Source organism: Salmo trutta, chromosome 13, assembly GCF_901001165.1.
Source record: "Salmo trutta chromosome 13, fSalTru1.1, whole genome shotgun sequence".
Taxonomy (NCBI): domain Eukaryota; kingdom Metazoa; phylum Chordata; class Actinopteri; order Salmoniformes; family Salmonidae; genus Salmo; species Salmo trutta.
The window spans coordinates 74,086,300-74,104,930 of NC_042969.1; the positions used below are offsets into that span (position 1 = coordinate 74,086,300).

An 18,631-nucleotide genomic window follows, 5' to 3' on the forward strand; every position below is an offset into this window, starting at 1 on the left:
ACCACAGGGTTCAATTCTCGGGCCGACTCTTTTCTCTGTATACATCAATGATGTCGCTCTTGCTGCTGGTGATTCTCTGATCCACCTCTATGCAGACGACACCATTCTGTATACTTCTGGCCCTTCTTTGACCACTCTTAACTAACCTCCAGACAAGCTTCAATGCCATACAACTCTCCTTCCGTGGCCTCCAACTGCTGTTAAATGCAAGTAAAACTAAATGCATGCTCTTCAACCGATCGCTGCATACACCCACCCGCCCGTCTAGCATCTCTACTCTGGACGGTTCTGACTTAAAATATGTGGACAACTACAAATACCTTGATGTCTGGTTAGACTGTAAACTCTCCTTCCAGACTCACATTAAGCATCTCCAATCCAAAATTAAATCTAGAATCAGCTTCCTATTTCGCAGCAAAGCATCCTTCACTCATAATGCCAAACACACCCTCGTAAAACTGACCATCCTACCGATCCTTGACTTCGGCGATGTCAAGACAAAATAGCCTCCAACACTCAGACTGCAACCAATTTGCTGAGTAATCACAGTGCCATCCGTTTTGTCACCAAAGCCCCATATACTACCCACCGCTGCGACCTGTACGCTCTCGTTGGCTGGCCCTTGATTCATATTCATCGCCAAACCCACTGTCTCCAGGTCATCTATAAGTCTTTGCTAGGTAAAGCCCCGCCTTATCTCAGCTCACAGGTCATCATAGCAGCACCCACCCGTAGCACGCGCTCCAGCAGGTATATTTCACTGGTCACCCCCAAAGCCAATTCCTCCTTTGGCCGCCTTTCCTTCCAGTTCTTTGCTGCCAATGACTGGAACGAATTGCAAATATCGCTGAAGCCTTATATCTCCCTCTTATTTTAAGCATCAGCTGTCAGAGCAGCTTACTGATCATTGCACAGAAAAAAATGTATGAAATTAAATTAAAATGTATGCATTCACTACTGTAAGTCTCTCTGGATAAGAGCGTCTGCTAAATGACTAAAATGTAAAAACTGTAAAAAATTGCACCTGTACACAGCCCATCTGTAAATAGCCCACCCAACTACCTCATCCCCATATTGTTATTTATTTTTTGGTCCTTTGCACCCCAGTATCTCTACTTGCACATCTATCACTCCAGTGTTTAATTTCTAAATTGCAATTATTTTGCTACTATGGCTTGTTTATTGCTTTACCTCCCTAATCTTACTACATTTGCACACACTGTATATAGATATTTCTGTTGTGTTATTGACTGTACATTTGTTTATCCCATGTGTAACTATGTTGTTTGTGTCGCACTGCTTTGCTTTATCTTGGCCAGGTCACAGTTGTAAATGAGAACTTGTTCTCAACTGGCCTACCTTTTTTTTAAACGTAAAAAGAATGTACAACATGTTTCTATCCCTCTCCAGCCCTCGCCTACACACCTCTGTATGACTCATCCTGTGTGAAGGTGTGTGTGCTAGCATGTGTTTCTGTCCTCACTAGTAGCATCCAACCCTGAGCGTGTTTGAGGTTGTGCTTTGCTGTGTTTTAATGGGGCACTCTCATTGTGAATAGCTTATAGAGTGTAGCTCTACTCCGCCAAGTCAGCCATTACGCAATTTCCAACTACCTGCCTCCCTCTCTTGCAGTATCATTGATTTGCTTTCCCTCTTTTTCTCCCTCCTGTCTCTCCCTCTCTTGCAGTATCATTGATTTGCTTTCCCTCTTTTTCTCCCTCCTGTCTCTCCCTCTCTTGCGGTATCATTGATTTGCTTTCCCTCTTTTTCTCCCTCCTGTCTCTCCCTCTCTTGCGGTATCATTGATTTGCTTTCCCTCTTTTTCTCCCTCCTGTCTCTCCCTCTCTTGCGGTATCATTGATTTGCTTTCCCTCTTTTTCTCCCTCCTGTCTCTCCCTCTCTTGCGGTATCATTGATTTGCTCTCCCTCTTTTTCTCCCTCCTGTCTCTCCCTCTCTTGCAGTATCATTGATTTGCTTTCCCTCTTTTTCTCCCTCCTGTCTCTCCCTCTCTTGCGGTATCATTGATTTGCTTTCCCTCTTTTTCTCCCTCCTGTCTCTCCCTCTCTTGCAGTATCATTGATTTGCTTTCCCTCTTTTTCTCCCTCCTGTCTCTCCCTCTTTTTCTCCCTCCTGTCTCTCCCTCTCTTGCGGTATCATTGATTTGCTTTCCCTCTTTTTCTCCCTCCTGTCTCTCCCTCTCTTGCAGTATCATTGATTTGCTTTCCCTCTTTTTCTCCCTCCTGTCTCTCCCTCTCTTGCAGTATCATTGATTTGCTCTCCCTCTTTTTCTCCCTCCTGTCTCTCCCTCTTTTTCTCCCTCCTGTCTCTCCCTCTTTTTCTCCCTCCTGTCTCTCCCTCTCTTGCAGTATCATTGATTTGCTTTCCCTCTTTTTCTCCCTCCTGTCTCTCCCTCTCTTGCAGTATCATTGATTTGCTTTCCCTCTTTTTCTCCCTCCTGTCTCTCCCTCTTTTTCTCCCTCCTGTCTCTCCCTCTTTTTCTCCCTCCTGTCTCTCCCTCTCTTGCAGTATCATTGATTTGCTTTCCCTCTTTTTCTCCCTCCTGTCTCTCCCTCTTTTTCTCCCTCCTGTCTCTCCCTCTCTTGCGGTATCATTGATTTGCTTTCCCTCTTTTTCTCCCTCCTGTCTCTCCCTCTCTTGCAGTATCATTGATTTGCTTTCCCTCTTTTTCTCCCTCCTGTCTCTCCCTCTTTTTCTCCCTCCTGTCTCTCCCTCTCTTGCGGTATCATTGATTTGCTTTCCCTCTTTTTCTCCCTCCTGTCTCTCCCTCTCTTGCAGTATCATTGATTTGCTTTCCCTCTTTTTCTCCCTCCTGTCTCTCCCTCTCTTGCAGTATCATTGATTTGCTTTCCCTCTTTTTCTCCCTCCTGTCTCTCCCTCTTTTTCTCCCTCCTGTCTCTCCCTCTCTTGCGGTATCATTGATTTGCTTTCCCTCTTTTTCTCCCTCCTGTCTCTCCCTCTCTTGCAGTATCATTGATTTGCTTTCCCTCTTTTTCTCCCTCCTGTCTCTCCCTCTTTTTCTCCCTCCTGTCTCTCCCTCTTTTTCTCCCTCCTGTCTCTCCCTCTTTTTCTCCCTCCTGTCTCTCCCTCTCTTGCAGTATCATTGATTTGCTTTCCCTCTTTTTCTCCCTCCTGTCTCTCCCTCTCTTGCAGTATCATTGATTTGCTTTCCCTCTTTTTCTCCCTCCTCTCTCCCTCTTTTTCTCCCTCCTGTCTCTCCCTCTCTTGCGGTATTTCTCCCTCAATTCCTCTCTACCTCTTTCTTTCACTCCCTCCTTTTTTCTCCCCTGCAATATTGCTCCTTAGCCTCCTCCCTCTCTAATCCTCTTGCTCTCTCGTTTGTTAATTCAGTGTCTCTTGTTTGTTGTGCCTCTGAATAATTTTTTCTGTTTCTCCTTGACCACTAGTCCCAGCCATCCTTAAAGAGCAATGGTGGATTTAAACAAAGACACATACAGGTAACTGCCAAAATAAAGGAAACACCAACATGGTGTTTTATTAGGGCGTTGGGCCACAACGAGCCAGAACAGCTTCAAAGCACCCTGGCATAGATTCTACAATTGTCTGGAAATCTATTGGAAAGATGAAGACACCATTATTCCTTGAGAAATTCCATAATTTGGTGTTTTGTTAATGGTGGTGGAAAACGCTGTCTCAGGCGCCCCTTCGTAATCTCCCATAAAAGTTGAATCTGGTTGAGATCTGGTGACTGAGATGGCCATGGCATATGGTTTACATTGTTTTCATGCTCATCAAACCATTGTGACCACATGACCCTAAACATGATGGGATGTTAATTGTTTAATTAATTCTTGAACCAGACCTGTGTGGAAGCACCTGCTTTCAATACACTTTGTATCCCTCATTTACTCAAATGTTGGGACTTTCTGTCTGGTAAACCCAAACAACCATTATGATTATCTCCACATCCTAACGTGTTAGAACATTATTAAACAATAGTAATACCTACTGAACCCTATTAACACCCCCTCATTATTAATGCCATCGATTAATATCAACACCATCTGTGTGTCTCAGTGTGTGTGTGTGCACACGTTTTACTATACTTGTGAGTACCAGTAGCCCTCACAAGAATAGCAAACCAACTAAAATTAAGATAAGTGAGGACATTTTGCTGGTCCTCACTTGTAAAAAGGCAATTCTAGGGTTAAGTAGGTTGAAGATTAGGGAACATATTTTTTTGAATGGGAATGAATTCTTGGTCCCCAAAAAGTCCTGAAGTATGGTGACATAGGTGTGTGTCAGTAACAGGTTGAACTAGAGCTGGCACAATTACCGTGTAACCGACGGTTATGGATGAAGACCGTCATAGTTATTTTATTTTAGTCATAACCGGGGGGGTTTAAAAGAGAAAAAAGTCTGGGGACGGCCGGGCATTCGTGCGGTTGAGTCCGTTTCTCACGAGTCCTGAGGCAACTGTGTTACAGACCAGAGATGGGTGTAAGCCCATAGAAATTATGTCAATGATGACATAATGGGTGGACTGGCTGCATTTGCAAGTGTACCTGTCAATCTGTGCTGTGATTTGTTGAATCAACTCAAATTACATGATGATTAGACTTTGTTGCCTCTTGCTTAGGGTAGGGATGTCCCTACCCTAAACCATAACCCTTACCTAACCCTAACCCTTAGCTTAAAGGAGAAGTTCGGGGGTTTTTTTGTAAATGGAATGTCATAGAAGGGTCCAGACACTTTTTATTTATTTTTTCCCCTTGTTTTTGAGAAACTTATCACAACCAGCGATTTACTCTCCTCATCCTCGTTGTGTTGTACTGGGGCTCTAAAAAACCCACAGAAATGTAATTTTAGAAATGGAAATGGTCACTATGGTGATGGTCATTAAATGTTGTACATGTGAAGTTGTCATTCTGAAATTTATCCGCACCGTTACATGTATTTTTTAAAATTTTGTGCAACTCGAGCCATTTCCTCTATCCAGCTGTTCTGTTCTGTGTAGCCTGCTGATACAGGTAACTACCATAATAAAGGAAACTTGGTGTCTTAATAGGGCGTTGGGCATTCACGAGCCGCCAGAACATTCCTTTGGCATAAAGTCTACAAGTGTCTGGAACTTCCTGTGTGGAAGCACCTGCTTTCAATATATTTTGTATCCCTCATTTACTCAAGTGTTTCCTTTATTTTGTCAGTTACCCTGTAGAATGGATGCAGCGGTATCGCTCGAGTTGCAACAAAATGGAATATAACGTTGCAAGTAAAGTTTGGAATGAAAATTGTGTACAAGATCTAAAGATCTGCATCACTATATCGAGAGCTTTTCCATTTCTAAAAGGACGTATTTGGGGTTTTCCAGAGCCCCCCAAACTGCACAACAAGGATGAGGAAATGAATCGCTGGATGGGGTAAGTTTCTCAAAAGCAAGTGAAATCGCTAAAAAAGTGAATGGGCCTTTCAGTAAATAAAAATGATTGTAAAATCAAAAATGGAATGACGGCTGTAAAAATTATCCTAAATATAAACCAACATAGTATTACCATTTTTGTTTTAATATTAGGGTTTCAGCATGAAATATAATTTGAATGTTTTTACACACTTATTTATTTTACAATGTCGTCTTTTTGTAAATGTTTTGGGGCAAAATGAATACTTGGAAGAGTTGCAAAGTTAATTGATAATAATGCCATTGTTAATTAGATGCTTTACATTAATTACACTATTTTCTCTTGAACCATATTGTCTATCCACTAGAAATGCATGGAGAATATGGACACAATATTTATACAAAAAATGAAGTTAAAGTATAAATTCCAATAAGGTAAATAAATGACCGGTAGATCTGCAACCCTAGCTATGACCCCATCATGCCCCAGCTACTTGCAGCTTATAGAGCAGTGGGTTTTAAGAGGGAGTAACTTTGTTCTGGTGAAAATGGAAAATTACAATAATGCTCTCCCTCTGCGCACACACACACTAGCTAAGCTGCCTGAAGTCATGCATTACTCAATGGTGTGTGTGTGTGTACTTGTGAGAGGGAACAACTGCAGCTCTTTTCTGCCCAGGGTTATGATGCTAGACTAAAAGAGAAATACATGTATGGGTCTGGTCTGGAGAGAGACGGATGGCTTTGATTAAGCAGTGACTACTGCAGTTTGACAGAGTGATCAACATACAGGCCAGTTCGGGCTGCTTTAAGATCACTGAAATGATCCATGACCACACTACACGCCCACACACTCTCTTATTAATGCCTTAATTAACAGGCCGTGTGTGTGTGCACGCTGATCCCCTATTTGGTCCTGAGGCAACTGTGTTACAGACCAGAGATGGGTGTAAGCCCATAGAAATTATGTCAATGATGACATAATGGGTGGACTGGCTGCATTTGCAAGTGTACCTGTCAATCTGTGCTGTGATTTGTTGAATCAACATTCCATAGTCCCAGTCGGTATTAGATAGAATGTTGTGGCCCCGCCCGTCTGTGGGGAAACAAACTTATTACCTTGGTTAACCCATTGGCTCACAGTAAAAACTTGACCCAATTCATACAGAATTTTAATGTGTACTTGATTTAATAAATTACAAAACTAACAAAATTATGACTTTTCAATGTTGTCTGCTCTTGAGAATTCTCACTACCTAGGAAAAGGTAATATTGTAGGGCTTCCCTCATGCCCCTTTTCATGTTGCTAGCAGCCATGTGAGTGAGTGCTAGCTAGCTACCAACCGGAACACTCAAATGGCCGGGTCCATCAACAACAAACAAATGGACTATACAGCTACAAGTAGTGAGTGGAGTTACAAACAGACTATGCTAAACAAGTTAAACCTCTTAATGCCTTACCAATATCCAATGGTAGCGCCTGGCGCGAAAAACGAAAAACCTTAAAAATGCTATAATTTCAATTTCTCAAACATATGACTATTTTACACCATTTGAAAGATAAGACTCCTTTATCTAACCACATTGTCCGATTTCAAAAAGGCTTTACAGCGAAAGCAAAATATTAGATTATGTCAGGAGATTACCCAGACAGAAATAATCACACACCCATTTTTCAAGCTAGCATATAATGTCACAAAAACCAAAACCACAGCTAAATGCAGCACTAACCTTTGATGATCTTCATCAGATGACACTCCTAGGACATTATGTTATACAATACATGCATGTTTTGTTCAATCAAGTTCATATTTATATAAAAAAAACAGCTTTTTACATTAGCATGTTTTGTTCAGAACTAGCATACCCACCGAAAACTTCCGGTGAATTTACTAAATTACTCACGATAAACGTTGACAAACATAACAATTATTTTAAGAATTATAGATACAGAACTCCTTTATGCAATCGCGGTGTCCGATTTTAAAATAGCTTTTCGGTGAAAGCACATTTTGCAATATTCTGAGTACATAACCCGGCCATCACTGCTAGCTATTTTGACACCCACCAAGTTTGGCAATCACCAAACTCAGATTTACTATAAGAAAAATTGGATTACCTTTGCTGTTCTTCGGCAGAATGCACTCCCAGGACTTCTACTTCAACAACCAATGTTGTTTTGGTTCGAAATAATCCATAGATATCTTCTTTTAGCGCTGATCCCGTAACCGGGATCAACATCCAGCCAAAAATCAGAGCGCCATATTCATAACCAAATCTAATAATTTCTGTTTCTCAAACATAGGACTATTTTACACCGTTTTATAGATACACTTCTCCTGAATCGAACCACGTTGTCCGATTTCAAAAAGGCTTTACAGCGAAAGCAAAACATTACATTATGTTAGGAGAGTACATCGTCAAAATAGCCACACCGCCATTTTCCGACCAACCACATGCATCACAAATAACCAAAACACAGCTAAATGAAGCACTAACCTTTGACAATCTTCATCAGATGACACTCCTAGGACATCATGTTACACAATACATGCATTCTTCTGTTCGATAAAGTTCATATTTATATATAAAAACAGCATTTTACATCGGCGCGTGATGTTCAGAAAATATTTTCCCTCATGCATCGGGTGAATCAGCGCGACAATTTACTAAATTACTATTCGAAAACATTTTTAAAATGTAATATTGTCATTCAAAGAATTATAGATTAACATCTCGTGAATGCAACCGCATTGCCAGATTTAAAAATAACTTTACTGGGAAATCACACTTTGCAATAAACGAGGTGCTATGCTAAGAGAAATAGGCTAGGCGATACAAGTTAGCGCCATCTTGGAACCATCTAAAATCAAATATACTATTGTAAATATTCCCTTACCTTTGATTATCTTCATCAGAAGGCACTTCCAGGAATCCCAGGTCCACAACAAATGTAGTTTTGTTCGATAAAGTTAATAATTTATGTCCCAATAGCTCCTTCTTGTTAGTGCGTTCCGAAGGCTACTCAAAATGTACTGAAGCCCGCAGGACTTGTCGTCACGAATGTGCAAAAAATATATATTTACGTTCGTTGAAACGTTGTATAACATAAATCTTTAGGGCCTTTTTCAACCAGAGCTTCAATAATATTCAAGGGGGACGATTGCATTGTCTTACTAAACGTTTCGGAAGATGAGGCTACCCATGGGCGCCCGCATCATAGTAGTAATGGCCCTCCCTCTATGACCAACTTTCCAAGCCTCTCTTTTGGTCAGTTTCTACCACAGAAGACTCAAACCACTTTGTAAAGACTGTTGACATCTAGTGAAAGCCTTAGGAAGTGCTCAATGAATCCTAACTCACGGTGTGTTTTATAGGCAAAGTGTTGAAGGTGATTCCACAAATCAGATTTCCACTTCCTGTTAGGATCTGTCTCGGGGTTTTGACTGCCATATGAGTTTTGTTATACTCACAGACACCATTCAAACAGTTTTAGAAACTTTTGAGTGTTTTCTATCCAAATCTACTAATTATATGCATATCCTAGCTTCTGAGTTTGAGTAGGAAGCCGTTTAAAATGGACACGTATTTTTTTCAAAATTCGCTGTAGCGCCCCCTATCCATAAGGAGCTATAAGAGGTTAAATCCAAATAGCTCCGTTTTGTTCATGCGTTCAAGTCACTATCCGAAGGGTGACGCGCCGGCGCGTTTCGTGACGAAAAAATTCTAAATATTCCATTACCGTACTTCGAAGCATGTCAAACGCTGTTTAACTTGTTGGGGATAGGGGGCAGTATTTGCACAGCCGGATAAAAAACGTACCCAATTTAATCTGGTTACTACTCCTGCCCAGTAACTAGAATATGCATATAATTGTTTGATTCGGATAGAAAACACCCTAAAGTTTCTAAAACTGTTTGAATGGTGTCTGTGAGTATAACAGAACTCATATGGCAGGCAAAAACCTGAGAAGATTTCATGCAGGAAGTGGCCTGTCTGACAAGGTGTCGTTCTTCTTGTCTCTGTTTATTGAAGAGTCAGGATCTTAGCTGTAACGTGACACTTCCTACGGCTCCCATAGGCTCTCAGAGCCCGGGAAAAAGCTGAACGATATCGATGCAGCCTCTGGCTGAAACACATTATCGCCTTTGCCAAGTGGCCGATCAGAGGACAAAGGGCTTAGGCGCGTGCCCAAGTCGAGCCCGTGCTTTATTTTCTTTCGGCTGTTTACCTAATTGCAGATTCCCGGTCGGAATATTATCGCTTTTTTACGAGAAAAATGGCATAAAAATTGATTTTAAACAGCGGTTGACATGCTTCGAAGTACGGTAATGGAATATTTAGACATTTTTTGTCACGAACAGCGTCGGGCGCATAACGCTTATTTACCCTTCGGATAGTGTCTTGAATGCACAAACAAAACGCCGCTATTTGGATATAACTATGGATTATTTGGGACCAAACCAACATTTGTTATTGAAGTAGAAGTCCTGGGAGTGCATTCTGACAAAGAACAGCAAAGGTAATAACATTTTTCTTATAGTAAATCTGACTTTGGTGAGGGCTAAACTTGGTTGGTGTCTAAATAGCTAGCCCTGTGATGCCGGGCTATCTACTTAGAATATTGAAAAATGTGCTTTCACCGAAAAGCTATTTTAAAATCGGACATAGCGAGTGCATAGAGGAGTTCTGTATCTATAATTCTTAAAATAATTGTTATGTTTTTTGTGAACGTTTATCGTGAGTAATTTAGTAAATTCACCGGAGGTTTGCGGGGGGGTATGCTAGTTCTGAACGTCACATGCTAATGTAAAAAGCTGGTTTTTGATATAAATATGAACTTGATTGAACAAAACATGCATGTATTGTATAACATAATGTCCTAGGTGTGTCATCTGATGAAGATCATCAAAGGTTAGTGCTGCATTTAGCTGTCTTCTGGGTTTTTGTGACATTATATGCTAGCTTGAAAAATGGGTGTCTGATTATTTCTGGCTGGGTACTCTGCTGACATAATCTAATGTTTTGCTTTCGTTGTAAAGCCTTTTTGAAATCGGACAGTGTGGTTAGATTAACGAGAGTCTTGTCTTTAAATAGCTGTAAAATAGTCATATGTTTGAGAAATTGAAGTAATAGCATTTCAAAGGTATTTGAAAATCGCGCCACAGGATTCAACTGGCTGTTACGTAGGTGGGACGAATTCGTCCCGCTGGTCCTAGAGAGGTTAAAATCAATTGTTATGCGATTTTTCTCGTAAAATAGCGATAATATTCCAACCGGGAGACGTTGTATCCGTTAAAACACTGAAAGAAAAACATGGAGTCGTCACATGCACGCGCCCACCAGTGTCATTGTCCTCAGAAGGACCACTCTCCAAAACCCCTGCTGTTTTTCGCCCAGAGACTGCAGAGCTATCATTCCACATTCTGGCGCCTTCCTAGAGCCAATGAAAGCCTTAGAAAATGTCACGTTGCAGCACAGAGGCTGTATTTTCGACAGAGAGGCTATAGAAGGACAAGAAATGGTCAGACAGGGCACTTCCCATATAGAATCTTCTCAGGTTTTGGCCTGCCATATGAGTTCTGTTATACTCACAGACACCATTCAAAAAGTTTTAGAAACTTTTGAGTGTTTTCTATCCAAATCTACTAATAATATGCATATTCTAGTTTCTGGGCAGGAGTAATAACCAGATTAAATCGGTTACGTTTTTTATCCGGCCGTGAAAATACTGCCCCCTATCCCAAACAGGTTAAATGTCTTAACTGTGATGATGTTTTCCACACACACAGTTACAGTTGAAGTCGGAAGTTTATATACACTTAGGTTGGAGTCATTAAAACACGTTTTTCTACCACTCCACAAATTTCTTGTTAAAAACTATAGTTTTGGCAAGTCGGTTAGGACATCTAGTTTGTGCATTACACAAGTAATTTTTCCAACAATTGTTTACAGACAGATTATTTCACTTAAAATTCACTGTATCACAATTCCAGTGGGTCAGAAGTTTACATACACTAAGTTGACTGTGCCTTTCACCTCTCTGGGACATGTGGGACGCACTGCCAACAGCCAGTGAAATAGCAGGGCGGCAAATTCAAAGCAACAAAAATCTCATTCAAATTTCTCAAACACATAACTATTATATCCCATTTTAAAGATAATCTTCTCGTTAATCCAACCACATTGTCCGATTTAAAAAAGGCTTTACGGTGAAAGCATAACATTAGATTATGTTAGGACAGCGCCTAAACAAGAAAAACCACACAGCCATTTTCCAAGCAAGGAGAGGTGTCACAAAAACCAGAAATACAGCTAAAATGTATCACTAACCTTTGATCTTCATCAGATGACACTCCCAGGACTCAATGTTACACAATACATGTATGTTTTGTTCGATAAAGTTAATATTTATATCCATAAACCCCATTTTACATTGGCGCGTGATGTTCAGAAATGTTTTGCCTCCCAAAACTTCCGGTGAATGAGCACATCAATTTACAAAAATACTCATCATAAACATTGATCAAATTTACAACAGTTATTGAAATAATTATTGATACACTTCTCCTTAATGCAACTGCTGTGTCAGATATCAAAATAGCTTTACGGCGAAAGCACATTGTTCAATATTCTGAGTACAGCGCTCAGCCATCAAAGCAAGCTATACAGTTACCCGCCAAGTTCTGGAGTTAACTAAACTCAGAAGTAGTATTATAAATCTTCACTTACCTTTGCTGATCTTCGTCGGAATGCACTCTCACTTCCACAAGAAATTTTCGTTTTGTTCAATAAACTCCATATTTATGTCCAAATACCTCCCTTTTGTTCGCGCGTTCAGATCACTAATCCAAAGGCATAATACGCAAGTGCAAAACCCGAGACGAAAAGTAAAATAGTTCCATTACCGTTCGTAGAAACATGTCAAACGATGTTTACAATCAATCCTTAGGGTCTTTTTAACACAAATCTTCGATAATATTCCAACCGGACAATAGCGTATTCATTACAGAGGAAAAAGGAGTGGCGCGCCTGTGTGAGCACGCAGTAAACAACTCACTGGTCCCAGGCTTGAGACAGCTCTTATTCTCTGCCCAGTAACAGTAGAAGCATGAAACAAGGTTCTAAAGACTGTTGACATCTAGTGGAAGCCTTAGGAAGTGCAAAATGACCCCACAGACACTGTAGTTTGGAAAGGCAATCAGTTGAAAAAACTACAAACCCCTTCCTGGTTGGATTTTTTCTCAGGTTTTTGCCTGCCATATTCATTCTGTTATTCTCACAGACATCATTCAAACGGTTTTAGAAACTTCAGAGTGTTTTCTATCCAAACCTACTAATACTATGCATATCCTACTTTCTGGGCCCGAGTAGCAGGCAGTTTAATTTGGGCACGTCATTCATCTGAATTTCCAAATACTGCCCCCTGTCACTAAAAAGTTAAACGGCTTGGAAAATTCTAGAAAATTATGTCATGGTTTTAGAAGCTTCTGGTAGGCTAATTTACATTATTTGAGTCAACTGGAGGTGTACCTGTGGATGTATTTCAAGGGCTACCTTCAAACTCAGTGCCTCTGCTTGATATCATGGGAAAATAAAAATAAATCAGCCAAGACCTCAGAAGTCTGGTTCATCCTTGGGAGCAATTTCCAAATGCCTGAAGGTACCACGTTCATCTGTACAACAATAGTACGCAAGTATAAACACCATGGGACCACGCAGCCGTCATACCGCTCAGGAAGGAGACGCCTTCTATCTCCTAGAGATGAACGTACTTTGGTGCGAAAAGTGCAAATCAGTCCAAGAACAACAACAAAGGACCTTGTGAAGATGCTGGAGGAAACAGGTACAAAAGTATCTATATCCACAGTAAAACGAGTCCTATATTGACATAACCTGAAAGGCTGCTCAGCAAGGAAGAAGCCACTGCTCCAAAACCACCATAAAAAGCCAGGCTACGGTTTGCAACTGCACATGGGGACAAAGATTGTACTTTTTGGAGAAATGTCCTCTGGTCTGATGAAACAAAAATAGAACTGTTTGGCCATAATGACCATCGTTATTTTTGGAGGAAAAAGGGGGAGGATTGCAAGCCGAAGAACACCATCCCAACCGTGAAGCATGGGGGTGGCAGCATTATGTTGTGGGGGTGCTTTGCTGCAGGAGGGACTGGTGCACTTCACAAAATAGATGGCATCATGAGGCAGGAAAATGATGTGGATATATTGAAGCAACATCTCAAGACATCAGTCAGGACGTTAAAGCTTGGTCGCAAATGGGTCTTCCAAATGGACAATGACCCCAAGCGTACTTCCAAAGTTGTGGCAAAATGGCTTAAAACCTGTCTGGGAAAGGGGGCAGTATTTTCAAGGCCGGATAAAAAACGTACCCGATTTAAACTGGTTACTACTCTTGCCCAGAAACGAGAATATGCATATTATTAGTAGATTTGGATAGAAAACACTCAAAAGTTTCTAAAACTGTTTGAATGGTGTCTGTGAGTATAACAGAACTCATATGGCAGGCAAAAACCTGAGAACATTCCAAGCAGGAAGTGGCCTGCCTGACAATTTGTAGTCCTTCTGTTGCATCTCTATCGAAATTACAGTATCTGTGCTGTTACGTGACACTTTCTAAGGCTTCCATTGGCTCTCTAAAGCCTTCAGAAACCGGATTGAGGCGTCTCCTGTCTCTGGGCAGATAACAGCAGCTCAGTTTGTCAGTGGACTGCCTGGTGACAGAGAGACTGGAGATGCGCATTCACGAGACCTCGCCATTGTTTTCTTTCCCTCTTTGAATGAATACAACATTGTCCGGTTGGAATATTATCGCTATTTTACGAGACAAATAGCATAAAAATTGATTTTAAACAGCGTTTGACATGCTTCTAAGTACGGTAATGGAACATTTTGAATTTTTTTGTCACGAAATGCGCTCGCACGTTACCCTTTGGATAGTGACCTGAACGCACGAACAAAACTGAGGTATTTGGATATAACTATGGATTACTTGGAACCAAAACAACATTTGTTGTTGAAGTAGAAGTCCTGGGAGTGCATTCTGACAAAGAACAGCAATGGTAATACAATTTTTCTAATAGTAATTCTGAGTTTAGTGAGCCCCAAAGTTGGCGGGTGTCCGAATAGCAAGCCTGTGATGGCTGAGCTATGTACTCAGAATATTGCAAAATGTGCTTTCGCCGAAAAGCTATTTTAACCTCTCTAGGGCAGGTGGCACCAAATCGTCCCACCTACGTAACAGCCAGTTGAATCCTGTGGCGCGATATTCAAATACCTTAGAAATGCTATTACTTCAATTTCTCAAACATATGACTATTTTACAGCATTTTAAAGACAAGACTCTCGTTAATCTAACCACACTGTCCGATTTCAAAAAGGCTTTACAACGAAAGCAAAACATTAGATTATGTCAGCAGAGTACCCAGCCAGAAATAATCAGACACCCATTTTTCAAGCTAGCATATAATGTCACAAAATCCAGAAGACAGCTAAATGCAGCACTAACCTTTGATGATCTTCATCAGATGACACACCTAGGACATTATGTTATACAATACATGCATGTTTTGTTCAATCAAGTTCATATTTATATCAAAAACCAGCTTTTTACATTAGCATGTGACGTTCAGAACTAGCATACCCCCCGCAAACTTCCGGCGAATTTACTAACAATTTACTAAATTACTCACGATAAACGTTCACAAAAAGCATAACAATTATTTTAAGAATTATAGATACATTACTCCTCTATGCACTCGATATGTCCGATTTTAAAATAGCTTTTCGGTGAAAGCACATTTTGCAATGTTCTAAGTAGATAGCCTGGCATCACAGGGCTAGCTATTTAGACACCCAGCAAGTTTAGCCTTCACCAAAGTCAGATTTACTATTACAAAAGTTTGATTACCTTTCCTGTTCTTCGTCAGAATGCACTCCCAGGACTTCTACTTCAATAACAAATGTTGGTTTGGTCCAAAATAATCCAGAGTTATGTTCCAACAGCGGCGTTTTGTTCGTGCGTTCAAGACACTATCCGAATGGTAAATAAGGGTCACGCGCACGGCGCATTTCGTGACAAAAGATTTCTAAATATTTCATTACCGTACTTCGAAGCATGTCAACCGCTGTTTAAAATCAATTTTTATGCCATTTTTCTCGTAAAAAAGCGATAATATTCCGACCGGGAATCTGCAATTAGGTAAACAGACGAAAGAAAATAAAGCACGGGCTCGACTTGGGCACGCGCCTAAGCCCTTTGTCCTCTGATCGGCCACTTGGCAAAGGCGATAATGTGTTTCAGCCAGAGGCTGCATCGATATCGTTCAGCTTTTTCCCGGGCTCTGAGAGCCTATGGGAGCCGTAGGAAGTGTCACGTTACAGCTAAGATCCTCACTCTTCAATAAACAGAGACAAGAAGAACGACACCTTGTCAGACAGGCCACTTCCTGCATGAAATCTTCTCAGGTTTTTGCCTGCCATATGAGTTCTGTTATACTCACAGACACCATTCAAACAGTTTTAGAAACTTTAGGGTGTTGTCTATCCAAAGCCAATAATTATATGCAAATTCTAGTTACTGGGCAGGAGTAGTAACCAGATTAAATCGGGTACGTTTTTTATCCGGCCGTGTAAATACTGCCCCCTAGCCCTAACAGGCTAACCTCTTGCATCTAGACGTTCCGCTAGCGGAACGCTTCACCAATATTCAATGGTAGAGCGTGGCGCGAAATACAAAAACCTATAAAATGCTATAACTTACATTTCTCAAACATATGACTATTTTACACCATTTGAAAGATAAGACTCTCGTTAATCCAACCACATTGTTCAATTTCAAAAAGGCTTTACAGTGAAAGCAAAACATTAGATTATGTCAGGAGAGTACCCAACCAAAAATAATCACACAGCCATTTTCAAAGCAAGCATATATGTCACAAAAACCCAAACCACAGCTAAATGCAGCACTAACCTTTGATGATCTTCATCAGATGACACTCCTAGGACATTATGTTATACAATACATGCATGTTTTGTTCAATCAAGTTCATATTTATATCAAAAACCAGCTTTTTACATTAGCATGTGATGTTCAGAACTAGCATACCCACCGAAAAGTTCAGGTGAATTTACTAAATTACTCATCATAAACGTTGACAAAATACATAAATTATGTTAAGAATTATAGATACAGAACTCCTTTATGCAATCGCTATGTCAGATTTTAGGACAAAGTCAAAGTATTGGAGTGGCCATCACAACGCCCTGACCTCAATCCCATAGAAATGTTGTGGGCAGAACTGAAAAAGCGTGTGTGAGCAAGGAGGCCAACAAACCTGACTCCAGCTCTGTCAGGAGGAATGGGCCAAAATTCACCCAACTTATTAACGTTTGACCCAAGTTAAAAAATTGAAAGGCAAACTTCTGATCCACTGGGAATGTGATAAAATAATTAAAAACTGAAATAAATAATTCTGACATGTTATATTCTAAAATAAAGTGGTGATCCTAACTGACCTAAAACAGGGAATTTTTACTAGGATTAAATGTCAGGAATTGTGGAAAACTGAGTTTAAATGTAGTTGGCTAAGGTGTATGTCAATGTCAGACTTCAACTGTATGTGTAGCTTACTTAGACACATTTTCCAACTCACACACGGCTCTTCTCACAGGCTGTATTTCCCTAAGTAGGTGCATTGCAAACCATTGGTCGGGATTTGACCTGGTTACATGTCCATTGAACAACAGCAGATTTTTGGCATGTTTTGTTATTTCTTTATAACTAAAAATCTACAACGAAGTTCGCTGTTTTACAATGGGGATCAATGGGAAAGAATGTTTGTTTTTGGCTCAGAGTATTGCATGAGCCAGTTAACATCATTTGAACAAACATTCTACATTGCAATGTAAATTGTTACTTCACAATACCAGGCAGCCATTGCGAGTGTACTCATCAGTTTACCAGTCAAATTGCCAGGGTTAGAGGTTCCAGGTATGTTCTATTCTTATTTCTATGTGTAAGCCTGTGTTCTCATAATGTATTATACATTTCTATACAACTATTGGCACTAAAATGTATGTGCATATTTGAGTGAGTCTACAGTATATATTTATGGACATGTGTTACAAAATCATTGAGGTGTGTGTGTGTGTGTGTGTGTGTGTGTGTGTGTGTGTGTCAGCAGAATTGTTGAAGCGGTGTGAAAAGTGTGTTGTGTAGCTGCAGTGAACTGCAGAGTGGAAGAGCTGACTGAACCGAGAGAGATTAATAGAGGGGACCGGAAAAGGAAAGGTTGAGAGGTACACGAGGGGATTGGAATGAGGGAGAGTGGGGTCAGGAAGCGACGGTAAGTTTGCGAGGGTGTGAGCGAGTGAAAGCAGCAGTTTTTCTGCCCTTTGCTGCTTAATTTCCTGGCTTACCAATCAGCCAACTGCTCCCCTGTGTGTCACCATTGATTACTACCCTGGCTCTCTAGCCGTCTCTCTCTATCACGATCTCTTTCCATTTTCTCCATCACTCGCTTTATCCATATTTACATTTCTCTCTTCCTCTGTTACGAACCGGCTCATAGCCTGTAACAAAGAAATAAACATTTATTAAATAAACTACTGTATATCCAAGTAACAGTGGCGTGTGTAGTCAGTAGTGAAAGTGAGTGGTTGTGTGCATGAGGGGTGTTGAGAGTTGCCAAAACAAATGAACAAAAGAGCCCCAAAATGCCACAACCAAAAACAGTGTGTCTGTGTGGAGAGAGTATATGTATGGGGGAAACGTGTATTTATCCCCGGGACACACCTGAGCCCATTTCGCTGACGACCTGCCCGGCTCCGCCCCCCCCATAAAACCAGGGACCCCGGAACACCACACCAACCAAACATACATATAAACAAAATACTGCCCTGGTAAGCGCTACCCCACTGCCCCAGCCAACCTCATTCTCCCCAGATCTCAGCAATCTTTGGGTACAGGAAACAACCTTTTTTAAGAGGAAAGGAAAAAATGAGGACAGCAGGGAATAGATGACAGGACAACACAAAACACACAAAATAAACAGTGACCGGTCACGTGGACGACACGCATTCCTTCAGGGACTACTTGTATGAGAATGCGTGACCACCAATCAATAGGACCAGACAACTCGGTTTCTCTCAAGAAAATCTATAGAGCCACTAGCGGATGGGGTCAGCATCCCCAACGTCAATATTGTGTTCTAAGTTTGTTCGGCCTCAGAGGAA

General features: G+C 40.9%; 1 protein-coding gene across 1 annotated transcript in view; it reads left to right on the forward strand.

Annotated features, from left to right (window-relative positions):
• Nucleotides 1–18,631, forward strand: part of LOC115206513 (chloride channel protein 2) — a 144,820-nt gene that overhangs the window by 12,892 nt on the left and 113,297 nt on the right. The window lies entirely within an intron of this gene.